The sequence below is a fragment of the Maylandia zebra genome, linkage group LG18, assembly GCF_041146795.1.
Source record: "Maylandia zebra isolate NMK-2024a linkage group LG18, Mzebra_GT3a, whole genome shotgun sequence".
Classification (NCBI taxonomy): domain Eukaryota; kingdom Metazoa; phylum Chordata; class Actinopteri; order Cichliformes; family Cichlidae; genus Maylandia; species Maylandia zebra.
The window spans coordinates 35,569,244-35,583,465 of NC_135184.1; the positions used below are offsets into that span (position 1 = coordinate 35,569,244).

The 14,222-nt window shown below is 41.1% G+C and overlaps 5 non-coding genes across 5 annotated transcripts; all 5 read right to left on the bottom strand.

Moving 5' to 3' along the window:
* Window positions 1–6,309: 6,309 nt before the first annotated feature.
* trnap-agg (transfer RNA proline (anticodon AGG)) lies at window positions 6,310–6,381 on the bottom strand. The gene has a single exon. It is a non-coding gene; the product is annotated as a tRNA-Pro (tRNA).
* Window positions 6,382–7,271: 890 nt separating this feature from the next.
* Window positions 7,272–7,343, bottom strand: trnap-ugg (transfer RNA proline (anticodon UGG)). The gene has a single exon. It is a non-coding gene; the product is annotated as a tRNA-Pro (tRNA).
* Window positions 7,344–8,227: 884 nt separating this feature from the next.
* Window positions 8,228–8,299, bottom strand: trnap-agg (transfer RNA proline (anticodon AGG)). Its single transcript has one exon. It is a non-coding gene; the product is annotated as a tRNA-Pro (tRNA).
* Window positions 8,300–12,448: 4,149 nt separating this feature from the next.
* trnap-agg (transfer RNA proline (anticodon AGG)) lies at window positions 12,449–12,520 on the bottom strand. The gene has a single exon. It is a non-coding gene; the product is annotated as a tRNA-Pro (tRNA).
* An 891-nt stretch (window positions 12,521–13,411) lies between these two features.
* On the bottom strand, window positions 13,412–13,483 carry trnap-agg (transfer RNA proline (anticodon AGG)). The gene has a single exon. It is a non-coding gene; the product is annotated as a tRNA-Pro (tRNA).
* Between the last annotated feature and the right edge of the window lie 739 nt (window positions 13,484–14,222).

Genomic DNA, 14,222 nt, shown 5'->3' on the forward strand with positions numbered 1-14,222 from the left:
GTTGTGCTTTCAGACTCACCACGTGAAAAACGTCTATGAGTTGTAAACTAATGAGGAACAAAGTAAGGAACTCTTCCATATCCGTTGGTCCATATAGTAACTGACAACCAAAACAACCACTTCAGGCCTGAGAAACACAATTTATGAAGTTTATCTTCAAACCATGTTCTTACTTAGATTTTAAAAAGCTTTAAAAATAATCACGTCCCATGTTCTTGAGACTTTTCACCGGGCACAAACGTTTTACACCAAAGTCCTGTTGTTTCTCTAATTTAAGGATTCTCTCAGGCTTAGATCCCCCTTAAATCAGTCACACCACTCTCACTGACTGCCTCTGGCTGTTTACAGCGCCCTGCCAAGTCAAAATGAAAATCTGGAGTCCTGACTAAACAAGGATAAAGAAAGAAAATTAACTTTTCATTTGGGTTTCATTTTCATTTTCCACAGCATGATGGTGTAGTCTCAGTAAATCTTCTTAAAAACTAAACTGAGATTTAAGAACCCTTTAGTATGCATGGATTGCTATTTTCTGTTGTATTCACCCTCCTTAGTAAGTAAAACTGGCTCTGTAGGAGCAGTGCAGCAAACGATGTGGCACAACTGTTAGAATTTGGAAAAGGGTGCAGAAAATAATTTGATTAAGACTGAAGCATCTTTTCCAGTTTATAAATTTAGCATTTGAATTTATTGTGAATCTGCCTGCTCATTTACCTTGTATTAAAAACCCTGATACTTCATTGCAGCAGTAGTAGTAGTTGGAAAAACGACACACACACCTTAAAGAGAGCCTTGTGCTTGCCCCAAATGGATACAGATAACAGCTAAACAGATGTGGAGTAATCATTGAGACAATAGGTGCCAGTGGACAGCACATTCTGATTTAGTTTCAGCCTCAGCTTTTGACTAAAGATCATTTAGTTTTTGTCATAATTTAGGCATTATTTTAGTTTTACTCGACTATATTTTAGTCAGCTGAATCGACTTTACGGTTAGTCTGCGATAATCTTATGACTGTAAAAGTTTGTAAACCGTGTGGCGTAACTTTCCCCGGTAAAAGCACGTAAAATGTGTCCATATGTCTGGTCTTCTCTTCCTCCCAAGGGTTCACATTTTTTCACATTTTCATGAGAAACAGGAAGTATCCCTCCCACTCCCAACCTGTTTGTCAGCACCAGCTAGCAGCTACCATGTTATTTGTAGGCGATTTGAAGGTTAAGGGCATGCCTGATTGCATTAACAATGAATATGTGGCCAGCAAGTTATCAAAGACAATATACAATGCAGATTTTTGTTACTATATAAAGGAGAAGCTGCAGTTTGTAGAGTCTTTCTTTCATCATTAAAGTTCACAGTGAAATGGCAGTCAAAACTTTTTGACTGATGCTGCTGTAAAGAACTCATCTTGGACTCTGTCACTAAATTAGGATTCTTAAAGAGTTGGTGCTGTGGACTGAACAGAGTGATTGTCAAGACTGAGCAGGATGTTGTGAAATGACTGGCAGCTCAGGCCACAGCTCATGTAGGCAGTGGAGACGCTGTGGCTCAGCTGTAAAACTGTAGGTCTAAAACTGGAGTTCTATTTCAGTTTAACTGTTTCGCATTTAATCTTGTTATTTACCCGACAGGCTTAGCTAGAGTCAATTTAGTCATGGCTGTTTTAATTGTTTAAATTTTGCTTTTATACCCATGGCGGCGCACTGCTAACAACTACCTCCTGAATTCGACTCCACCATCTGGTCGGGGCCTTTCTCTGTAAAGTTTGCATGTGCTTTTAGTGTCTGCGTGGGCTCTCTCTGGGTACTGCATGTCTTTGGACTGTGGGACAAAGGCAGTTAGTAGGGTTAGGTTCACTAGTGAGTCTAAATTATGTGAATGGTCTGTCTCTCTGTGTTAGTCCTGCAACAGACTGGTGAGCTGGCTAGCGCGTACTCTGCTTCGCTCCAGCCCCCCGATGATGGGCAGAATACGATGGAAAAATGGAATTAAAACCATACAATGCATCAGTCTATAAAAGTTAAAGTGTTGATTGTTAAAACTATACTGTCTAGTAAAGTACAGCTTGCCCTGTCCTTTTTGTGGTGTTCTGACAAACTGTGCGTATGATTGTAATCATGTCATGTGAGTCATGTAGCTGTGAATATCAGCTGTCATGGAGATGTTGCAGCAGGTCCTCCTCAGCTCTTCTCTTTGTCCAGTTTGGTTCTGTTCATAAACTAATAATTTGCATTGATTACTGAATACAGAAATGTTTGTTGTTGGTCCATAAAGTAAGACATGGAAACGTGTTCATTTTTATCGTCTCTGTCTCTGAAATAAAGCGAGCAAGTCAAGTATCCATTATGATATCAGTGATGCACTTAGAAATATATATCTAAGGTTAAAAAATTCCTATTTTAAACTGACTCTGAGAAATTGGTCTCACCTATTAAACTGGCAAATTGGGCAGAATCAGATGAAGCTGCATGTTTCGATGTACTAACTGAAACATAACAGAAACCCTCTTCCTTTTATTTAAACACATGGGTGAACAGTAGTGATCTGTAGTCATTGTGTTTGACCTGTACCCCAAATTTTAACTTTGTGTCTGTATCTTCAGACTCAGGATATAAAGCATCTTACATTATTTCATCTGAGAAGGGATCCACTTGCTGTTCAGTCCAGTGTGGGTGGGGGGGCTATTGCCAGGAGGAATTTTTCGAGGACTTCCTCAATCCCATGGACAAGTCCTCTGTGGAGGATAAGGAGGATGAGTCGCCCATCACCATGCCAAGGTCACTAAGGTGGTTAAGCAACTTCTCAGGGGCCCTGAGGTGGATGAAATCTACCCTGAGTTTCTTAAGGCACTGGAATTTGTAGGGCTGTCCTAGTTGACAGGCCTTTGTTGGTGCCCCTGGATTGGTGGTTCCCATGCTGATAAACTTGAAACTTATCATTCAGCCTTATTTTGGACTGTGTACAGTACTGTGCAAAGGTTTTGAGACAGCCCTTAGACTTGAACCGGACTTTCTTGTATTCTTTTAAAGCAGTCTTGGACAATAGTTCTACTGGCTCTCTAAAGGTTTTCCAAAATCTTCCTTGGATGTTTGATGCTTTTTAACTCATTTTCAGTCCAGTCCTTGGGCCTGGCCATTTTCAGAGTAATGCCTTTTTATTAAGCTCCTAAAACTCAACACAAAGCAATGTGATTGTGCTGTGTAACCATGTTTACATAGTAGAAAAAAGTAAACAAACATTTCCTTAACTAAGTAGAAAAAATTTGTGATTTTTACTATCAATAATAATAATAATAATCATCATCATCATCATCATCATCATCATCATCATAATAATAATAATAATAATCATAATCATAATAACAATGCTACTTTTCTTATTATTATTATTACTAGCTGTATTATGTGTACTCATATAGACATCTGCAGCATGACAGACAACAGACACAGAGAGACAGACGTGTGGCCAAAGTTACCACACTAACAGCACCTGAAAGACAATTGGCTGACTGCTTTTCCTAACTCTGTTTTTAAGCTTTGTGATATAGAAGGTACAATTAAGACACAATGCAGAAAACATCAAAACAATAAAGGAGCCAGTAAACATTTTATAGCTGGAGTCAGATATATTACAAACAGATTCTTCTGGTCACAGAGACAACATATGAATCATTCTAAATCTAACCAAAGACTCAACACTGTCCATGCACCTGAGCATTCATTTGATTTTTATACCCATAGCTTATGAAACATCTTATGTAAGTTCCCCTCTCATAACCAACTCTAATCTTTTCCTGTAATTATGCTATATTATCATATACAACTTTCTCTGTTGACACAAGGTTACACCAATTCAGTGAGGCTTGGTGCTTTAAGTATTAATGTATTAGCAGGAGTGAAGTATTGCTAAAAGTATTTAAAGTAATGTAAGCCTTGAGCGCAGAAAACAAACAAAAAAGCAGTTGGCCAAAAGCATTGGATTTGCATTAGAACTAAACAAATGAAAATATTTAAAAAATATTCCTCATACCAGAACTAAATAATATGCCATAGTATTTCTTAGAAGTAGTGACTTCCAGGATAGTGAAATGATCTCTAAGACACTCAGCAGCCAGTACAAATCCCACCTCAGCTATTTGGTCTAATTTGTTGTTAGATGTATTTACACTTGTACAGTTACTGGCAGTTGCGCGACTGCTTATTTGTATCATAATGAAGCTCTCCTATCAGCTCAGAAACATCTGGATGAGCCTCTATCCCCAGTCACCTTGACCACTTCCTCTTCCTGCAGGTCACATCCTGTCTGTCTTTATAACAACACCCTGTTACTCATCCTTCCTCAGCATGCACTGTGTTTGTACAAAGAAGCATCATGTGCACTGGAATTAGGTCATTTTTTCGGTCCCCCCTCTAAGCACCAAGTAAATAGCACCAACAGGTAATTGTGTTAAAGGAAATCATACTGAGACCAAGGTCATACATCACCTAACCAAAGTAATCTGACTGAATCAGAAAACAGTGGTTTGGCATTGTGTCCATGTGATTCTCAGCTGAAAGACGACAACAGTATGGATGATAGCATTAATATCCTCATTCTGCATGGTATTTCTTTTTTCTTTTTCTGAAATGACCTTCTTTTATTTCAACCATTGTTTACATGACTGAAATAAATTGAGCAAAAGAATAAGTGGAGAAGAAGAAACAAACCAAAAGGTTAGAGTTCCTTAAAATCAGCAAATGTTCACCCTCTGTCCTGTTTGTTCATTGGCTCGCCCTCTCACTGCTGTGTGTGTTGGATGGGATTACTTGGGCAACACCAAGTTCAACTGCAAGTCAACATATCCATCATTAAGAGTTCAAACTTTATCTTGTAGCTGTTTGTCTAAAACAACTGTGTAGCGATAATAATGATAACAACAACAATGGTGGAGCAGGTCCTATCTACATCGGGAGGTCAGTGGTTTCGCCCTGGCTGCTCCAGTCTGCATGCCAAACATCATTGGGAACGTTATCAACCCCAAGTAACTCTCTGATCTATACATCGGACTATGAATGCATGTGTATGTTAGAATATGCGCTTGTGAATGGATGAATGTGGCGCTCTGAGTGCTCAGGTAGAGTATAAGAATCAGCTTATTTAACATTCACCGTGTGGAAAGAAGCGGCTGTTAAATGTGCGTTTCCTCAGATTGTGGCATGTTTGGGTCAAACAATAGCAGCAAATCAGCTCATGACACTCAGTGATAACTCAATTTGCATACTGTTAATACTTAAAATGACTCATGTGGCTGCTTTGACTCACAACTGTACACTCAAAAAAGGAAATTGGGTGGTTGTCACATTTACAAAAGTCTACTTTGTAATTTGAAAAAAATAATTTCATGTTTCTATGGTGAAGGTAATTAAATCATGTAGGATCTCTATGAAATTCATCAACTGTATTTGTTTTTATTGAGATGATTTGATACAATCTAGAAAGAGTGGTTAGTTGCTGGATTCAGTAAATTCACAAGATCACACAGGATTTCAAATGCAGGAAAATCACTGGAGTTATAACAGGCAGACAACCACGCACACACCACATGTATGCTATCGCTATTTACTGTGGTTTAACATGGCTGCATCATCCTGAAGACCCGGACTTCGCAGTCTATCTGGGCCAGGTCCTTAGAAGATCAGGTAGGCACAGAAACGTGAAGTAAACGGCTGTGAAAATTGGACGGTCTAACCTTCAGATATAACAGAACACTGTTGTAATTTCTCAACCATCTCACAGTTCTGTTTAATCAGTTTTCTGTGTAACATTTATTCAGCTGTGTAAAAAAACAAACGCGGGGGATTAATCGCTTCTCGTTGCCCCAGGTATACTACATGATGCACGACACACGATGAAGGCGAAACTGGGGCCGATCACCAAAACGGTCGCAAGACTGAAAAATCGGCTCAAAAGGAGCCAAAAATTGCACGGTGTATGCCCAGTATAACACATTTCACCTCTCATCTGAGAACCTTTGTTGGTTCTAAATCTAAATGGTGGAAGGTCCCAGGTATGTTTTTCTACCTGCCCAGTAAGGTTTCCAAGGCAATCTCAAAATGTGACATATACAGATTGCGTGGGAGGGACTGTGCAATCAATGGCATCACTCAATGAGTCATGAGAGTGACTCTTTCACAAAATCAAAAACGTTATTTTAGAAAGACAAATTGGTGTCACAGATCACATTGAAAGGTTTGGTACAAAACACATTTACAATGCCCCAGAAGGAATGTGTCTTACCAAAGAAATCCATGAAGCTAAGAGCCTGTGATTTTAAGGGGGCTCGTCCGGGATTTGAACCCGGGACCTCTCGCACCCGAAGCGAGAATCATACGCCTAGACCAACGAGCCACAGGTAGCATGTGCTTAACGCTTCAACTCTGAAAGGATAGACTTAAATCGGCCTTCAAATTCAAGCAGGAATGGTGTTAAGCTCTCTTCAGTATTCATTTTTGTACCTTCAGGCCTTTGCTACTGACAAGCTCCAACAGGGATGACTCCAGAGGGACTGCACACAGTGAATGAGAAAAAAGGGTTCCCAGTCATCCACGTCATGGTAGTCTGATGAGCTTTGAAAGAAAGCAGCTGGAATTCTCTAAGTGCCTTGAAGACCTTTCACCTCTCCTCTGAGAACCTTCGTTAGATCTAAAACTAAACGTTGGAGAGTCCCAGGTATTTAAAACCCAGAGTGGGTTGTCTTTATCAGGGTTGTTGAACAACTATGAAACACATCACATGAGCCAAGGGGTGGAAAAAAGGCGTGGGTAATTATCAGCAGAGGTTTCAGGTGAAACCATTATGAGACCTTCACATATGGAGTTTAACGTCTTTACACCGAAATTGAATGGCCTCAATTTCGATCAGACTTTGTGATCTCTAATAGCCCTTTTCCACTTGCACCTACCTAGCTTGGCTTAACTTGACTCAGCCCGATCTTTAAAGTTTCCATTAGGTGATAGTACCTGGTAACAGGTATATTTTAGTACCTGCCCAGTAAGGTTTCCAAGGCAATCTCAAAATGTGACATATACAGATTGCGTGGCAGGGACTGTGCAGTCAATGGCATCACTCAATGGGTCATGAGAGTGACTCCTTCACAAAATCAAAAACGTTATTTTAGAAAGACAAATTGGTGTCACACATAACATTGAAAGGTTTGGCACACAACACATTTACAATGCCCCAGAAGGAATGTGTCTTACCAAAGAATTCCATGAAGCTAAGAGCTTGTGAGTTTAAGGGGGCTCGTCCGGGATTTGAACCCGGGACCTCTCGCACCCAAAGCGAGAATCATACGCCTAGACCAACGAGCCATAGGAAGCCTGCGTTTAAATCTGCAACTCTGAAAGGATAGACTTAAATCGGCCTTCAAATTCAAGCAGGAATGTTTTTAAGCTCTCTTCAGTATTCATTTTTGTACCTTCAGGACTTTGCTACTGACAAGCTCCAACAGGGATGACTCCAGAGGGACTGCACACAGTGAATGAGAAAAAAGGGTTCCCAGTCATCCACGTCATGGTAGTCTGATGAGCTTTGAAAGAAAGCAGCTGGAATTCTCTAAGTGCCTTGAAGACCTTTCACCTCTCCTCTGAGAACCTTCGTTAGATCTAAAACTAAACGTTGGAGAGTCCCAGGTATTTAAACCCCAGAGGGGGTTGTCTTTACCAGGGTCGTTAACCAACTATGAAACACATCACATGAGCCAAGGGGTGGAAAAAAGGTGTGGGTAATTATCAGCAGAGGTCAAACCATTATGAGACCTTCACATATGTAGTTTAACGTCTTTACACCGAAATTGAATGGCCTCAATTTCAATCAGACTTTGTGATCTCTAATAGCCCTTTTCCACTTGCACCTACCTAGCTTGGCTTAACTTGACTCAGCTCGATCTTTAAAGTTTCCATTAGGTGATAGTACCTGGTTACAGGTATTTTTTTAGTACCTGCCCAGTAAGGTTTCCAAGGCAATCTCAAAATGTGACATATACAGATTGCGTGGCAGGGACTGTGCAGTCAATGGCATCACTCAATGAGTCATGAGAGTGACTCTTTCACAAAATCAAAAACGTTATTTTAGAAAGACAAATTGGTGTCACACATCACATTGAATGGTTTGGCACACAACACATTTACAATGCCCCAGAAGGAATGTGTCTTAGCAAAGAATTCCATGAAGCTAAGAGCTTGTGAGTTTAAGGGGGCTCGTCCGGGATTTGAACCCGGGACCTCTCGCACCCTAAGCAAGAATCATACGCCTAGACCAACGAGCCACAGGAGGCCTGCGTTCAAGTCTGCAACTCTGAAAGGATAGACTTATATCGGCCTTCAAATTCAAGCAGGAATGGTGTTAAGCTCTCTTCAGTATTCATTTTTGTACCTTCAGGCCTTTGCTACTGACAAGCTCCAACAGGGATGACTCCAGAGGGACTGCACACAGTGAATGAGAAAAAAGGGTTCCCAGTCATCCACGTCATGGTAGTCTGATGAGCTTTGAAAGAAAGCAGCTGGAATTCTCTAAGTGCCTTGAAGACCTTTCACCTCTCCTCTGAGAACCTTCGTTAGATCTAAAACTAAACATTGGAGAGTCCCAGGTATTTAAAACCCAGAGTGGGTTGTCTTTATCAGGGTCGTTGAACAACTATGAAACACATCACATGAGCCAAGGGGTGGAAAAAAGGCGTGGGTAATTATCAGCAGAGGTTTCAGGTGAAACCATTATGAGACCTTCACATATGGAGTTTAACGTCTTTACACCGAAATTGAATGGCCTCAATTTCGATCAGACTTTGTGATCTCTAATAGCCCTTTTCCACTTGCACCTACCTAGCTTGGCTTAACTTGACTCAGCTCGATCTTTAGAGTTTCCATTCCCACCCCAGACTGATATTGGTTCTTGGGCGCATGCGCACGCAGCGACCGGCAGTGAGTGAGAGCTTGGCATCCTAAGTTTTTAAGTTTTTATTATTTCTTTCGGTTTTATTTGTTGCCGTGTGTTTTGGTTGAAAGAAGTGACAGTTTCTTACAAAGTGACACACGCTCCACAACAGTGAGAACGTCATGGATTCTTTCTTCTTCATTTTGGTTGGATTTCTATTATGCTGGCTCGTTTCCAATGAGGTGGGCGAGGCCGTGAGTCAGCTGAGGATTGTTTACTCCCGCGACCAACTGTTACAACTTAACTTACCGTATGATGGTAAGGACCTCACCTCATGTATACCGGATTTTATACATAAAGACTCTAACAGAACGAGTGAGAAGAGGAAGAGGAAAAGAGGGAGACGTGGAGGTGTTAAATTGCGTATGAGGAGACAACAGGTCAGTCGGTTTCCCCTGCCGTCTGTTATCCTTGGAAATGTTCAGTCTCTTAGGAACAAACTGGATGAACTCCAGGGAAACGTCAGGTTCCAGAAAGACTTCAGGGACAGCTGTGTAATGGCTTTTTCCGAGACATGGCTGACGGAGCTGGATCAGGACGCCGATTTTTCAATCGACGGTTTTGGAGCTCCCTTCCGCCGGGATCGAGATGCACGGGTAACAGGGAAATCTCAAGGAGGGGGAGTATGCTTGTATGTGAACAAACGTTACTGTAGCGCTGTGACTGTTAGAGAATGTATTTGTACACCAGATGTTGAACTTTTATCCGTGTCACTGCGCCCTTTTTATCTCCCTCGTGAGTTTCCACAACTTTTTATAACCGTAGTTTACATTCACCCGAAGGCTCACCCCGCCTCCCCTTGCAGCATCATTTCAGATGTAGTGCAGAAGCTGCAGGCGCTTTCTCCTGATGCACCAAACTTTATAATGGGGGACTTTAACCATGTCTCCCTTAAATCAACTTTGGGCAATCTGTATCAATATGTATCCTGTCCTACCAGACGGGATAAAATGTTGGACCTCTGTTACGGATCGGTGAAGAATGCTTATAAATCCCTCCCGCTTCCTCCTCTGGGATCTTCTGACCATAACTGTGTGCATCTTCTGCCCATCTATAAAACTGTCTTAAAACGAGAGAAGACAAAGACTAAGGATGTTGACATATGGTCAGAAGAATCTGTGCTTACCTTGCAGGAATGTTTTAAGTGTACAGATTGGGAAGTTTTTATTCAGTCTTGTGGAGATGATCTCGATGCTTTGGTGGATGTTACTAGCTCTTATGCAGTATTTTGTAAAGACATGATTATACCCCGTAAGCGCGTTAAAATTTACGCTAACAATAAGCCATGGGTCACTAAAAGTGTCAAATCCTGTTTAAGGAAAAAGAGACAGGCCTTTAAAGAGGGGGCTGTTACCGATTTTCAGACAGCCACCAAGGAAATGAAAATCGAGATCTTGAAAGCAAAACAGAGCTACAAAAACCTTCTTGAAAGCAAATTTGCTGCAAAAAATTTGGGGTCTGCCTGGACTTGTATGAAAACCATAGCAGGGTTTCAAAATCCCCAGAGCAGCAGTCAGGTCATTTTAGATGGTTTTAATTCAGACAGAGATTTTGCAAATGCTTTAAACATGTTTTATGCTCGTTTTAGTTCTTCTGATTTTAGCGAGGATATTTTGGAACTGAAACAGAAACTGAGAGATACTCAGCACTTTATCATTGAACTCAGCGATGTTAAAAAGGCCTTTCATACAGTCAATGTGAATAAGAGCCAGGGTCCTGATAATATTAGTGGCCGCCTAATTAAATCTTGTGCTGATGAACTCAGTCCTATATTTCAGGTTATTTTTAACAAATCCTTGCAAACACAACATGTGCCCTCTCTTTGGAAAGAAGCAGTCGTGGTTCCTGTCCCTAAATCTAGTCGTCCAAAAATTCTAAACGACTTCAGGCCTGTTGCCCTCACTTCAGTTGTCATGAAAGTCTTTGAAAAAATCATCAGAAATGTGATTATGAAAGAGACTGAAGGTCAGCTGGATCCAATGCAGTTTGCATACAGGCCCAACAGAGGAGTGGAGGACGCACTTTTGACTTTACTAAATCTAATTCTTAAACATGTAGAGAGTAAAGGGACTTTTGCAAGACTTCTTTTCATTGATTTTTCTTCGGCTTTTAATACAATACAGCCCCATATTTTAATTAAAAGACTTTTAGAACAGTTTGAAATCAGGAAAAACCTGGTGGGCTGGATTTTAGATTTTCTAACTGACAGGTCACAAAGAGTGAGAATAAATGGGGTTCTGTCTGACCCAGTGTTCTCCTCCACAGGTTCTCCTCAAGGCTGCGTCCTATCGCCCTTATTATTCACTCTCTATACAAACATGTGTCAGGGCAGACATGAAAACAGGGTCATTATTAAATATGCAGATGACTCTGTTATTGTCAGCTTACTGAAAGAGGGTGAAATTAACCACGGTCCAGTCATTGATGACTTTGTTCAGTGGTGTGAGGAGTCTTATCTCCAGCTGAACATATCTAAAACAAAAGACATGGTTGTTGATTTTAGGAAACAACAAAATGGGCACGGAGTCACTTTAATTAAAGGTCAGAAAATAGAGCAAGTACAATCATATAAATATCTTTGGACCATAATAAATGAAAAACTGAACTTTGATCAAAATTGCAAATCAGTTTGTAAAAAGGGTCACCAGCACCTTTATTGCCTTAGGAAACTTGTTCATTTCCACATTGACCAAAAAATTTTAACTTTGTTTTATCGTTCTTTTATTGAGTCCGTTTTATCCTTTTGTTTGGTGGCATGGTTTGGTCAGACCTCTGTCACAGAGAAAAACTCTCTAAATCAGATAGTGAGATGGTCCAGTCGTCTGATAGGTGAGCCACAGTCTTGTTTAGCCTCCCTGTACTCTAAGCAGGTACAGAGGATGGCTTTATCAATCCTTAAAAATGGTTCCCATCCTCTAAGGGGTGAATTTCAGCTTCTTCCTTCAGGACGGAGGTTTCTATTTCCAAGATGCAGGACAAAGCGTTATAAAAATAGCTTTGTCGCCGTTGCTGTCACTGAATTAAATAAGAACTGTTTTTGATTCGAAATATTAAAGTATGTGTCACAGTGAGTTTTATATATTTACTAGGTATGTGTGTTTTTAAAGGGATGTCAAATGCTGTCATTTTTCTGTAAAGCAAATTTACCTTGCCTTTAGGTATAAATAAAGTTACCTTACCTTACCTTACCATTAGGTGATAGTACCTGGTAATAGGTATATTTTAGTACCTGCCCAGTAAGGTTTCCAAGGCAATCTCAAAATGTGACATATACAGATTGCGTGGCAGGGACTGTGCAGTCAATGGCATCACTCAATGAGTCATGAGAGTGACTCTTTCACAAAATCAAAAACGTCATTTTAGAAAGACAAATTGGTGTCACACATCACATTGAATGGTTTGGCACACAACACATTTACAATGCCCCAGAAGGAATGTGTCTTAGCAAAGAATTCCATGAAGCTAAGAGCTTGTGAGTTTAAGGGGGCTCGTCCGGGATTTGAACCCGGGACCTCTCGCACCCTAAGCAAGAATCATACGCCTAGACCAACGAGCCACAGGAGGCCTACGTTCAAGTCTGCAACTCTGAAAGGATAGACTTATATCGGCCTTCAAATTCAAGCAGGATTGGTGTTAAGCTCTCTTCAGTATTCATTTTTGTACCTTCAGGCCTTTGCTACTGACAAGCTCCAACAGGGATGACTCCAGAGGGACTGCACACAGTGAATGAGAAAAAAGGGTTCCCAGTCATCCACGTCATGGTAGTCTGATGAGCTTTGAAAGAAAGCAGCTGGAATTCTCTAAGTGCCTTGAAGACCTTTCACCTCTCCTCTGAGAACCTTCGTTAGATCTAAAACTAAACGTTGGAGAGTCCCAGGTATTTAAACCCCAGAGGGGGTTGTCTTTACCAGGGTCGTTGACCAACTATGAAACACATCAGATGAGCCAAGGGGTGGAAAAAAGGCGTGGGTGATTATCAGCAGAGGTTTCAGGTGAAACCATTATGAGACCTTCACATATGTAGTTTAACGTCTTTACACCGAAATTGAATGGCCTCAATTTCGATCAGACTTTGTGATCTCTAATAGCCCTTTTCCACTTGCACCTACCTAGCTTGGCTTAACTTGACTCAGCTCGATCTTTAAAGTTTCCATTAGGTGATAGTACCTGGTTATAGGTATTTTTTTAGTACCTGCCCAGTAAGGTTTCCAAGGCAATCTCAAAATGTGACATATACAGATTGCGTGGCAGGGACTGTGCAGTCAATGGCATCACTCAATGAGTCATGAGAGTGACTCTTTCACAAAATCAAAAACGTTATTTTAGAAAGACAAATTGGTGTCACAGATCACATTGAATGGTTTGGCACACAACACATTTACAATGCCCCAGAAGGAATGTGTCTTAGCAAAGAATTCCATGAAGCTAAGAGATTGTGAGTTTAAGGGGGCTCATCCGGGATTTGAACCCGGGACCTCTCGCACCCTAAGCGAGAATCATACGCCTAGACCAACGAGCCACAGGAGGCCTACGTTCAAGTCTGCAACTCTGAAAGGATAGACTTATATCGGCCTTCAAATTCAAGCAGGATTGGTGTTAAGCTCTCTTCAGTATTCATTTTTGTACCTTCAGGCCTTTGCTACTGACAAGCTCCAACAGGGATGACTCCAGAGGGACTGCACACAGTGAATGAGAAAAAAGGGTTCCCAGTCATCCACGTCATGGTAGTCTGATGAGCTTTGAAAGAAAGCAGCTGGAATTCTCTAAGTGCCTTGAAGACCTTTCACCTCTCCTCTGAGAACCTTCGTTAGATCTAAAACTAAACGTTGGAGAGTCCCAGGTATTTAAACCCCAGAGGGGGTTGTCTTTACCAGGGTCGTTGACCAACTATGAAACACATCACATGAGCCAAGGGGTGGAAAAAAGGCGTGGGTGATTATCAGCAGAGGTTTCAGGTGAAACCATTATGAGACCTTCACATATGTAGTTTAACGTCTTTACACCGAAATTGAATGGCCTCAATTTCGATCAGACTTTGTGATCTCTAATAGCCCTTTTCCACTTGCACCTACCTAGCTTGGCTTAACTTGACTCAGCTCGATCTTTAAAGTTTCCATTAGGTGACAGTACCTGGTAACAGGTATATTTTAGTACCTGCCCAGTAAGGTTTCCAAGGCAATCTCAAAATGTGACATATACAGATTGCGTGGCAGGGACTGTGCAGTCAATGGCATCACTCAATGGGTCATGAGAGTGAC